Genomic DNA, 13,495 nt, shown 5'->3' with positions numbered 1-13,495 from the left:
TTTATAGGTAACACTTGGTCCATGTGATATCCTGGACTGGTTTTGATCGCCTGAGGAGGTCAGAGAGGAATTTTACAGAATATTTTTTCTCTTATTGGCCCTGGGCTTTTTCTGTTTCTTGTCTCTCCCAGGAGATTACATGGCTGCGGGGGTGGGTATGAGGGAAGGAGGTCGGAGGAGGGAAGAAGTGTTTAGCCATGATGGTCTGGTCATGAAGGTGTGGGACAGGCTTGATGGAGCAGCTGGTCTTTTCTTGTCAATTTCATATGTTCGTATAGATATTGGTGATTTTGAAGTGGTGACGCCAAAGGAAGCTCTCCTCTGACATGTCACAGCGTGTGTTGCACAATCTGTAAATATGGGCCCTAGGATAGTACCGTGTGTACGCACAGTGGGTACATCTCTGCAGGAGTTCTCCCGATCGGCCGCCGTAAAAATGGCGTTTACTGCCAAAATTACAGCAGGCAACCTGGAGAACCCCCAAGGAAATTCACCCCCATTGCACCTTGGCACTTACAAATGCTCCCTTCACAAAATGTGCAATTTGAAACACAGCCTGAAAAACCACCAACTCCCTTTATGAAGCAGGCCTCATCTGCTCATCACCCATGTGCCCACAGCATTACCCAAACTCCTGAAATTCAGTGTGGGTCTAATTTTGCATTTTTTATTAATTTAATTGAGGCCTCCTCTTCCTCTCCAAAAGTTTCCATTGGAAAACCGAGCAAAAGCACTCACCTGATTTGCCAGGTCCTGCACTGTTGGTGGGGCATCACAAAATCACAGCCAATGCTGTTTCCTTTAAATACATGACATGACATAAAAGCGGTTGTAAATATGCAGATAAAGTAAATTTTACTGTCTAGCAATCAATAAAGTAGCGACAGAAAATTAGCACAGTTTTTGTGTCTCTGATTTTTCTACCTTTCAATACTGATCATAATTCAAAGTACAGTTGCTAAATGACACTGTATTATCCTTCCTATGCCCTAAGTGTACAACAATAACAACTTGCATTTATATGGTGCCTTTAATGTAGTAAAACATCTCAAGGTGCTTCACAGAAGCGTTATCAAACAAAATTTGACTCCGAGCCACATAAGGAGACATTAGGACAGGTGACCAATAGCTTGGTCAAAGAGGTAGATTTTATGGAGAAGAGAGAGGCGGAGAGGTTTTGGGAGACTAGAAAGATAGTCTATACTTTTTTTTAAACTTCATTTCCGTACAAATTCATTATGTTTACCATGGAAATAACCTACCTATCATTGCAGGACTGGTCTGCTAATTAATGGCAGTAAAAATGGCGTTTACTGACGAAAAGACCAGAATATGAGGATGAATGACCTGTATTTCAAGTAGTCAGTCAGCATTTTTCCAGCACAGCAAAACATCGGTGAACTTCAGTGTTACTTGACTTTAAAGTTTAAATTGAGTTTTGTTCTGTCAGTGGCAATTTTTATATGAATTATATACGATTTCAATAAATTACTTTTAGCTTACATTTAGAAGGTCATATATACCATGCTGTAAGCAGAACTCTGAACCAAATTCTTTCAAACTCTGTATCAGAATATAGTAGCCACTTATTACATGCACTGTTAAGACATAAATTTGAAGTATTGTTCTTTACTTGCTTTTCCAGATTAAACTCTGAATCAAACATCAATTCTTCCTTAGTGTTTATCTTTCATAAAAAAAGACAGTAAAAGCAATAATTTCCCAGGTATTCAATCATTCTCTCTGTGTCATAGGAGAGGCAGTTTGGGAATGAGTCTGCCCACAGTTCACAGCTGACAGCTCTGAGATGGAATCATAAAAGTCAATTAATCATTAAAAGCTGTTACAAACACACATCGAACAGCTCTGGCATGAAATGTTAATCAGTCCTGTATCAATATAATAAATTCCTGCAAATTGGAGAGATCAATAACTTTGAAGCTGAAGAGATCAATTGCAGGGCACCAGGCCTCTCCTTTGGGTCCTGGTGACATGGATGCCACACGAATAAAACACCTCCAGGCATGTTGCCAACAGAGGTCATCTTCCCAACAGGCTGTTCACTTCAGCAATAGTTACCACGGTGACAGCATGTCACAGTTGCCCTAGTGTCCTGCTGGGGTAGGTGGAAGCCAATGCATCACTGGCTTTGATGGATTTGTCAATAATACTTAGCAGGGGAGGAGAACTGCTCACATAACGCTCGCAGGTCTGCTGTCCCAGAGCGGTTCAGGGTGATTTAATTGTTTGCAGGGACGTGTGAGCCTGCATACATACAAGGATTAAATAATGTGCACAAAAAGCACAAGGTTCTCATCTGAAATTGCTATAGGTTAAAACTCCAGTGAAACAGAACAATAAGCAATGCACACTGGTTAACTATTCTATTCAACGACAAAATATGAAACTATTGTAATCACGCTTATACCAACATAGTATTTCAGGGTTTTAAAGGATAAAATTAATAAGTTACTCATATCGGTTTTACATTTAAATAGATGTCAGTTGATCATTAATTCTCCAATGGTTGTGGTAGCATGAATTTATTAGAGCCAAAGAATTCAGGAAGCAATTTTTGTCTTGCTTTGAAAGCACAGGGTAGAAATAGCTTTAAAAAAGGTGAAATTATACAATAGCATTGGAAGAAAATGCTATTAAAAAAAAATCTTAATTAAATGTCACATTTTTATTTTGGTTAAATGCTTTATTAAAGTTTGTAAATACAGATTAGTCGGGTGATGCAGCACATTAGCATGCTGCTTTCTGACCTCTGGGATCAGCAGATGCATTCTCTTCCACTCCTAACCTGAGGGAAAAACCGATGCAAGCATAAAACAGGATTCGTAAATGGAGCTAAAACACTAGCACAGCAGAGTGGTCTTCTGACGTTGGAATATGGTGAGACACAGTAGAGGGTATTGTTCTTTAAAATTATCCTCTGCTTTACCTAAACTTGATAATGTCACTAAGAAGTGTTCCTTCCCCTTGCATTTTAATCCACATAAATTTAATCGCCTCACTTAAAAAACGGACAAGTTACAAATACTTTTTATCATTCAAATTTGAACCACATTGTCTGGCTCATATGTATAAAGTGACCCGACAAGCAAGGATATCTTAACTGGGAGAGAAAGGTTGGAATATCAGAAGACACGAGAGATGATTTTCCGCCTTCTTGCAGCTGGCAAGAGCCTCACCTGCCAGCCGCACATATTGGAGATTTGAAATGCACACTCTGAGCACAATTTTCTGCCCATGAATTTAAATGATTGGAAAATTATGCATAGCACATACTCAAATTTCTGAAATGTGCTCTTGAGGAGTGAGGCTCCCCGTCAGAAGAGAGAAGTAGAAAAATTACCCCGATGCTGTCTAAGTAAAGTGAGACAATAGCAACCAGATCAGCTCATTTGTGCTACAAATGCCTGAAAAGGCTTGCATGATTCTGTATTAAGTATCCTTGTCATGCAAATGATGGCTAAAAGAATAATGAAGAGTTAGAGATAAGTGTGCTGGACTGGAAAAGGCAAAGTTCAGCAAGATCAGGAAGGATCTGGCCCAAACTAAAAGGGCAGAAAAATTAGCAAACAATAGATCACCACTGAAAAATCTTCAAAAATGAGATGTATATAGTAAAAAATAGATCTATTCCTCGAAGGCAAAAAGAGGGTGCAGCAAACAACAGGCTTCTCTTGATAAATAGATATTAAAACTAAACTGAAGCTTAAACAGGAGGCAGAATCTAGCTGTGGAGATGAAAGTATGGTGATGATATCAAGTAAATATCTTGTGTCTATGTTTATAAATAGTGGTGGAAGTAAGAATGAAGGTGCACAGGAGGAGAATGTGGAAATATTGTTAGAAATAACTGTAGAAAGAATTTACTTCTGAAACAATTTGCAAAACTCAAAATGAATGGGGGTAAAATTGATCTTGAGCGGCACTGCAAAATGGGCAATAGTGAATCGACAAACCTGCTTTACATGCTGCCCAATCTCCGTTTCCATTAACTTCAATGGAGAAAGATATTTGGGTGGCATGTAAAACGGGCTGCCAATATTGCCTGTTTTGTGCTACCGTCCAAGACCAAGGGGGTGATTTTAAACCCCAAGAACAGGCGGGTGGGAGTTGAAAATAGTTGTTTTTTTGGGTCGCAACCTCAAAATTTTCAGACTTTGCACTCCCAGTAGGAAGCCTTTCTAACGCCGACGTTAAACCCGGAAATAAAGCTGGTTTGTGGTTGCGACCCAAAAAACGACTATTTTTAACTCCCCTTCCCCCCAATCCACCTGTTGTTGGGGTTTAAAATCACCCCCCAAATCTCCACACCTCCTCCAATAAATCACTGGGTGCTGATGGGATGTACCCTCGGCTGTTGAAGGACATCAGAGAGGAAATAGCAAAGGCTCTGACCACAATTTTTCGATCCTCCTGAATCCTGCAAATTTAGCCTGGGGAATGAAGAGTAATCAATGTAAAACCTCTGTTCAAGAAAGGAGAGAAGGATAAACTAAGTAACTATAGACATGTTAGTCTAACATCAATTGTGGGCAAACTCTTAGAATCCATAATTCAAGAACAAATTAGTGAACATTTAGAGATACATAGACTAATCAAGGGCAGACAGTACTGATTTGTTAAGGCCAAGTCACGTTTGACAAAACTAATAGTTTTTTTGAAGAAGTGATTAATTAGGTAGATAGAGGGAATGCAGTCGATGTGGTATATATGGAACTTCAGAAGGCATTCAACATCAACAACTTGCATTTACATAGCACCTTTAACGCAGTAAAAACTGTCCCAAAGCGCTTCATAGGAGCATTATGAGACAAAATTTGACACAAAATTCAGTAAGGGTCTTACAGGATGCTTGTTACAAAAATTCAGGCATATGACAAAATGTAGCAGCATGTATAAAAAGTTGCATGATAATCAACAAAGTGTTATGGTTAATGAGTGTTGCTTAGATTGGAGAAGGGTCGATGGTGCAGTGATAGTACAGCGATAAAGTCCATTTTTATTCTTATATATATATATATATATATAGATGATTTCGACTTGGCCTGTCCTGTAATCTTCCATGGTTCTACGGTTCTAATACATGGCCTCTTAAACCTTCACATATTTCACCTACAAAATTGCACATAATTTAATTAGTTTGCAAACAATTACAAGGAAGATGGATTGGTGCACCTTTTTACAGTGAATTATATAGGTTACCAGTGGTTTCTATCCTTTCTGTGCAATGGATTCAAATCACGGTCTTGTGTGGAGAAGTAAAGTGATGAAGACTGCCGTTTTGAATATCAGAAGAAGTTAGATTTATTCTGGGTGAAACCTGCATATTTCGAATTGAAAAGCAGATAAACTTTGCTCATAGTCCAGTGACAAAAAAAAATGTTTCACACACCTTAAATCAAAATTTAGTTGTAGACATTTTCAGCTCTAATCAACAACAACAACAACTTGCATTTATATAGCACCTTTAACGTAGGGGGGAGTTTGTGGCGGGGACCAAAGACAATGGCTTCGGTCATCCCAATATTTAATTGGAGGTAATTTCCGCTCATCCAGTACTGGATGTCAGACAAGGAGCCATTAATTTGTCAAAGATATTTGTTGTTTCCTGATTAAACCAATAAAAATAACTCTGGCTTGTCAGTATAAAAGTAAAAATACCCTTCCAACTGTTAGCAAAATCCCCTAAGAATTGTCCCTTATTGCTGTGGATTGTGGGCGACCAATTCCTCTGCAAAAGAAAATAAAGATTTGGAAAGGCTACTGAATAATTAATAATTAATTTTCACTCAGGTGTTAGCCTTGGCTCCGTCAGAAGATCATGGGTTCCAGCCCCATTCCAGAGACTTGAGCACATCAGTGCAGTTCTGAGGGAGTCCTGCATTGTTGGAGATGCCGTCTTTCAGATGACACTTAAACTGAAGCCCCATCTGCCCTCTCAGGTGGATGTAAAAGATCCCATGGCACTATTCGAGGAAGAGCATGGGAGTTCTCCTGGTGTCCTGGCCAATATTCATCCCTCAACTAACATAACTAAAACAGATTATATGGGACCTGGCTGGGCGCTAATTGGCTGCTGCATTTTCCTACTTTACAACAGTGAGTACACTTCAAAAGTACTTCATTGACTGAGATTGTGAAAAGCTCTATATAAATGCAAGTTCTCTCTTTCTTTAGACGTCAGCAGACGTCTAATCATTGTGATAATGATTTCAGATGCAGGTTATGCAACAATCTCTTCACTTTTTACTCAAACACCTTGGAAGTGAGGTAACGAACAGTGGAATAATGGGAGAGGGGTGTTTGGTTTCATGTTCATACTATCCATCTCATTCATCTCTTCATTTACACCATATGGACATGGATGGTGTTGAAATGAAATGTGCTTCCATAACATTGTGAGGTCATTAAAAAGCTTCTGGTATTGTATTGCTGTTCATGGGTTGTTGTCTGCCTGAGACACCTCCCTCCATATTGATTGTACCACCCTTTTCTGGAGCTTCCTGTCTTTATTGCCAAATAGTTTTTCCCTCCTCGCCCTTATCTCTGCCAACAACACCTCCATCGAAGCTTCTGGAAAGCTTGAGGCCTTGGCCACAGCAGACACTCCACATCTTATCCGCCTTCTACCATTCTCCTCTCACTATGCTCTTACTCTGTCTCTGCCCCCTTGACGATCGATTAACTTTTGGCCCTTTAAGCTGCAGCAGTCTTTTAACTGTAGCAGTTATGTGACATTTCCCTCCCTCCCCAGAGGGGAAAACCATTCAGCAGCGGGATTCCCACCTTGAACCTACCCCGCATACTTAATTAGTGCCCTCCCCCAGGAAAATGCTGTTGGTTACTAGAGGGATCATGTGGGCAGGTGGAAATCCAGCCCCTCCATGTTTCCAGTGGGCCAAAAAAAATCCATGTCTCAGACTTTAAAGTTGGAGCAGTCACAATTAGTTTGTTTGAACTCAAAAGTAGTCGTCATAGCAAGTAGCTGCACTGAGAACCTCATATATTTCCAAATTCCTAGTATGGAAAGTTTTCTTTAAGCATTATTTAAAAAAAAATTATATTTTGGAATTAAATTTCTTCTATTTAATCAGAATCCCACCCCCCTTTCCCCCCCTCCCCACCACAATGTGTATCAAAATTCCACCTTTGTATGGTGGCATCCTGAAAATAGTGTCAGGTCACTACCACCCCTTTTATGCTGGCACTCCACAGCCGCCATCTTGGGTAGTGTCCTGAGGAGTTCCTCATTCAGGCTGGAAGCCACTTGTAATAGGTTGGGGGTCCTATGACATACATTGAATGTTGATTGCGCCACATACACTGCGTCCATTTGTACCAGGCATTGAACGGTCTAACTAGCGGTTCTTAAAAGGGGCCACTCAGCGAGAATGCTCCCCTCGGGCCCACAAAAAAAACTCTGGCTTGCTGCTGGCTCATGCAAGGCACCCCTGGATTTGCCTTCTTCCCCTCAGGCTCTGACTGTCGGCTGGCACCAAATAGGAGCCGGCTGATTTCCCGTTCTTCCCAACAGGCGAGCTGCCTCAGAGCGCCGGTCTGGCATATGCAGGAGGCATGGGCCTCAAAATGGCTTGGGCCTCACTGTGTTAACAATGGACAAGTGGCATGTACTCTCCACCTGATGACCAACTGCTGTGCGCCTCAAATGATAATTGGCTCCCAAGAGAGATCAACATGTGGAGCCGACTCCCTGATAGAGTAGTAGAGGCAAATATCACAGAATCATTCAAGAAACAATTGGACACTGCAATGGGGGGGAATATAGGGTGCTTCTGGATGGATGAATGAAGACCAGCAATGGCCTTCCTCATCTGGAATTATTTTGTGATCTTGTGATCTAGTTCTATAAATAAACAATCCCTTGAATACAATGAACTTTGATTGTTTTTACCGTCACAGTTACTTCAGATGAAGTTCAGAAGTTAATGATTTACCTTGTTTTGAAAAAAATACAATTCATTGTTACTTTCACAGTTCTAAGCTGTTTTTATGCCTCTCAGTCCAGTCATTCCTCAGGGCCTTTTCCATCACTAGACAGGAGGAAGGGAGAGCTGAGGCTTATGAACAGCAAGATCTAGCCTGTTCTGTCAATGACAGATCTCGCTGTCAATCATAAAAAACAAAAAACTTTGACATGTTATAAACCTTCCAACTCCAAAATGTTCTAGAGTTCATTTGACTCTGAAATGAGGCAGCTTTAGTTGCATTCTCAAAGTTGTAGTAGAAATTACACAGAGAGTAACACTAGTTCATTCTGGGAGTTTTGTTCAGAGTGCTTCCAATGTAGGCTAATACTGCCGAAACTGTACTGCATTTGATTCCTCACCATTTCTGAGAGACAGTCTTGCATGAGTTTTTATTTGTCCTGTCAGATATTTTCAATCATAGAAAATACGCAGCAGTAAAGGAGATTGCTAAATTGCAATCATGCATGTGATTCAGCGTGCATGAGCAAGGCTTTTATAACCCCCTCCTTCCGGAGTGGTGGAAGCTGACTGTAACTGAGCATTAATCTCTCCCACAGACATCACTGGGGAACTAGAAAGTGAAGTCTGGATTCTGGCTTTAAAGGTATGTTAGTTCCAACTCTATGTGACCTGCAGGGCAATAATGTCATGTCATGATTAATGTTTTGGAGTGTGGCGATAATACATTAATGATGACAATAATGAAAACCTATTGCTTGTCTATGCACCACAGACTGGCTTCTTCCCCCCATGAGTTCTGCTTACAGTTCTCCAAATCGTAAGTTTTCGAAATCAGTCAGGGCATCAAGGTCAAACATTTCTCCAAAGGGAAGTAGTGATTAATAAGTTGGAGGACAATTCTACTGGTCAAACTCTGGGCCACAGTGCAGGCCGAAATTCTTAAGGCCCCGACAGGCGAGCTGTGTTGGGGGCGCCTGATTGGCACCTGCAGCTCGCCTGATTTATTCTGTAAATTTATCCTGGGCCTCTCTGCTGCGCGCCACCGGAATCGCTTGGAGGAAGTATTCATTCAGAATATTTACTATTTTGGCTTATCCTCAGTTTCAATTGCATTTACATCTTTTATGGTTTTCATCTCTTCTCTGAGCGCCCTCTTACTGTTATAGCACTGAAAGATTTATTTGCTTTTATGTTAGGCCCAATTTTTTCCAGGTCTCCCTTTACCCCTTTGTGGATCCTTTTACCTTATTTCCTAATGAATCCCTTCCCCTTTCTGCCTGATGTATACAGGTCATATATTACTTTTGTTTGTTAATCAAATTAGGATCATGTTTGTTTAGTCAGAGCTTGTTGATTTTCAGTATGTATTTGTCCTGCATACTCAACATTATGGCCATGAAATTTTGCAGGGATTCTGCCAATCTCCTGCAAAAACGCCAGCAGGAAATCTGACTCACTGTAAGCAAAGCCACAGAATACCTACTAGTAGAGGTAAAATAACAGTTGCACCGAGAATGAGTTCATCACATATGCATAGTGTCCGACTCACAAAATATCTAAATCAGCTCAGATTTCCAGGAATCAATTAAAAATCTTGTAGTTCATCTTCTTTAAGCACATCTCTTAGAACTTGGAAAGTAGTTTGTTTCAGCAGTCATGTGCACCCCTCTCCATTCCGACACCCCTTCCCTTGCAATAACATTACCTCAGAGTCATCGTGGGCAATATCACAGAAGATCTACTAGTTTATTTTTAAAAACTCACAGTCATTAGGTTTATATATGAAACACATCAAAAACAAAGGGGTTTAAACCTCTGTGACAATTAATAATTAACTGTTGAAAATAATTGGCATTTATACGTGTGCACTTTTAATGGCCTACAGAGAAAACCTATTATCACGAGCTGGACACGTGAGCTTGCCTAAAAAACTGCATGTTTCCATCCCAACAACATTCTCTGTCAAAATCATCTGCTCAGAATCGTGGGTTGTCTCATAGTCAGTATTACAATCACTTTGCTGCTGAGAGAGGCCTGTCATAGTTACAACACTGCTCCATTGAGCCACCAGCAAGTATTTCAGCATTAATATCAATATTCAGAATCTATTTAAAAATTCACTCACACTCTTCCTTCCTTTCCACTGCACACCTTTTAGAGTTGGGAATCCAATTTTCAGAAGGTAACAAGATTTTAAGGACTAAAATAATCATTGCTTTTTCAGACTGTGCCTTGCAAAAATATCCCAGCTGTAGTGCTGAAGATTTGTGCTCCAGAACTAGCCATGCCTCTTGCCAAGCTGTTCCAGTACAGCTACAACACTGGCATCTACCAGACATTGTGGAAAATTGCCCAGATATGTCCTGTCCACGAAAAGCAGAACAAATCCAATCCGGCCAATTACCGCCCCATCAGTCTACTCTCAATCATCAGCAAAGTGATGGAAGGTGTCGTCGACAGTGCTATTAAGCAGCACTTACTCACCAATAACCTGATCACTGATGCTCAGCTTAGGTTCCGCCCAGAACCACTTGGCTCCAGCCTTGGTCCAAACATAGACAAAAGAGCTGAATTCCAGAGGTGAGGTGAGAGCGACTGCCCTTGACATCAAGGCAGCATTTGACCGAGTGTGGCACCAAGGAGCCCTAGTAAAATTGAAGTCAATGGGAATTGGGGGGAAATTCTCCAGTGGCTGGAGTCATACCTAACACAAAGGAAGATGGTAGTGGTTGTTGGAGGCCAATCATCTCAGCCCCAGGACATCGCTGAAGTGTCCTGGGGCTGTGTCCTAGGCCCAACCATCTTCAGGTGCTTCATCAATGACCTTCCCTCCAACATAAGGTCAGAAATGGGGATGTTTGCTGATGATTGCACAGTGTTCAGTTCCATTCACAACCCCTCAAATAATGAAGCAGTCCGAGCCCGCATGCAGCAAGACCTGGACAGCATCCAGACTTGGGCTGATAAGTGGCAAGTAACATTTGCGCCAGACAAGTGCCAGACAATGACTATCTCCAACAATAGAGAGACTAACCACCTCCCCTTGACATTCAACGGCATTACCATCGCCGAATCCCCCACCATCAACATCCTGGGGGTCACCATTGACCAGAAACTTAACTGGACCAGCCACAGAAATACTGTGGCTACAAGAGCAGGTCAGAGGCTGGGTATTCTGTGGCGAGTGACTCACCTCCTGACTCACCAAAGCCTTTCCACCATCTACAAGGCACAAGTCAGGAGTGTGATGGAATACTCTCCACTTGCCTGGATGAGTGCAGCTGTTTAATGCTCCATTCTGTTTTTGTATACAGCAAAAATGCTTCTAAAGCAATAGATAAGAAAGAACTATATATCATAGAAATGTGAAAGGATACATTGTATAATGGCTTATTTTGGCAGGGAAAAGTCAGTAATATCACAGTCTCAAGGTAGGAGAATAGTAGACTTGTTCAAAAAATCTATGCATCAAGTAAAGATTAGTTGGGAGTTTACTAACCGCACAATTCCCTCTTGATCCTCCTACTTTTGCCACCTAGGCACTTTCTGTGCTTCAGTGGTGTCAGCGTTTTTCAGCTCAGTTCCAGGATACGTGAGAGGCATGTGTTCCATTCACACTGATAGTGAGGCTGTGGCCTGACCATTTGAGCTGATAGCTGAAAAGTTTCACTTCAAGATGAGGTCTCTCCTTTCATGGACTCTTGACCTTCATTCGGACTTTTATTTTCCAAATGTGAAAGAGAATGCATATTCACTTTTAGTTTTAGTGTTTGAACAAGCTCAGCAAAATAAAAAGCTACATGGTGCAATATCTACCTTTGACAAAATTATGTAATAAAAGGTATAGTGACAAAGAAAGGGAAATTTAAAATGTTATTGATACATTCATTCATACCAGCTTTTGAATGGTTGCCCAATGTTCAATTGTTTGGCACAAATACAAAAATTTCAAATATATTTTTGAGTTGTCATAAAATTATGAGAAAAGCGTCATTAACATATTAAATAAATGTTGCCGTTGCTGATCCTGTACTTGCACTTCCCAGATGAAAGTACTTCCATTCCCACCTGATTAGAATGAGAATGCCATGCCAGGCCTGTCAAAGCAAATGCTGTCACCAGCTGCCTCAGGACACAGCAAGTAAACAGCGACGCTGACACATACAGGATGAGGGAAGCTTCCCTAGGACTTAACCTTTAACCCTGTGTTTGAACTATCGGCATCACATTAAACATGATGTCAGAAACCATAGTTTCATTGACACCTGAAGGATGCAGTACTTTAAATATTGAACAATGAATTCTTATGCTTAGTTTATTATCTACGATCTACCACTTGCTTCAAGGAATTTTTATAAATTTGAAATAGTTAAACGTCTTAAACAATAAAATATTTCTAGAAACAAATAGACCACTGTTTTTTTGTTACTACTTAAAGTATTATATTTAAAATCATGCAAAATGAGCTATGGAATTTTGCTTTATTGTACACAGATTTGTGACTTTGAGGAAATCATAAGTTCAGGAGACTTTATGATTCCAGAAAATTTAAGCAATTGTTTCTAGGGCTTCCCAGTGACTGTTTTGTGATTTTCTCTGAGGACATGCTTTTTAAAATAAATGTAGTCAAATTTATTTTAACACAAACATTGTTAGTATTAACAGACTTTTGTGATACTTAGCATTCAATATATCTGACTGAAATGAATCAATTTTTATGTGGTTTTGCATCATAATTATAAAAATATGATATCAACAAAAGTCACCCAGTGCTATAAATTAACATTTCTATTCAAAAAAATACATTGAAGTAGTCCATGATGGGGCTCCTACTTAGAAATATGTTGGTATTTTGCAGTAAAGATTTTTTTTAATCGGCAGATTTAAGAGAGATGGTTTACGGTCAGGATGTGTGATATATTAGTGATAGACGTGTTAATGCATGGTATGAAACTCTTCTGTCTGCTATTTTGACATGGTATTAACCCATTAAATAAATATAATTTCAATCTAAAATTGTTTCCAATTGATAGCCATCAATTCAATATAACAATAATTTCTACTCAGGAACAAAACAATATTTAGTGTCTTAGAATAAGATAAACTATTGCACCTTGAGTTACTTTGAATGTACAAATATAATACATTCTTGAGTATGTATAACTTTCTAAAACAATCAGTATTTTACATATATGACTGACTTTTACCTTATCTAATCTACAGGGACAAAAATATTTACTACAGTTAGGTCAACAATCATAGAACCATAGAATGATAGAGCATGGAAGGAGGCCATTCAGCCCATCGTGCCTGTGTCGGCTCTTTGAAAGAGCTATCCAATTAGTCCCACTCCCGGATTCTTTCCCCACAGCCCTGCAAATTTTTCTACCATTTATCCAATTCCCTCATGAAAGTTATTCTTGAATCTGCTTCCACCACCCTTTCAGACAGTGCATTCCAGATCATAACAACTTATTGCGTAAAATTTATTGTCCTCATGTCGCCTCTGGTTCTTTTGCCAATTATGT

The 13,495-nt window shown here is 40.0% G+C and overlaps 1 long non-coding RNA gene across 1 annotated transcript; it reads left to right on the top strand.

Moving 5' to 3' along the window:
• The first annotated feature begins 2,630 nt into the window (after positions 1–2,630).
• LOC137322948 (uncharacterized) lies at positions 2,631–12,948 on the top strand. Its single transcript, XR_010963260.1, has 4 exons — positions 2,631–2,898; positions 5,812–6,117; positions 8,564–8,610; positions 12,014–12,948. It is a non-coding gene; the product is annotated as an uncharacterized lncRNA (long non-coding RNA).
• Positions 12,949–13,495: the final 547 nt, after the last annotated feature.

Source organism: Heptranchias perlo, chromosome 6 (assembly GCF_035084215.1).
Source record: "Heptranchias perlo isolate sHepPer1 chromosome 6, sHepPer1.hap1, whole genome shotgun sequence".
NCBI classification, from domain to species: domain Eukaryota; kingdom Metazoa; phylum Chordata; class Chondrichthyes; order Hexanchiformes; family Hexanchidae; genus Heptranchias; species Heptranchias perlo.
Note: the sequence above shows the minus strand (reverse complement) of the source record. Positions and strands in the feature narration are given on the sequence as shown.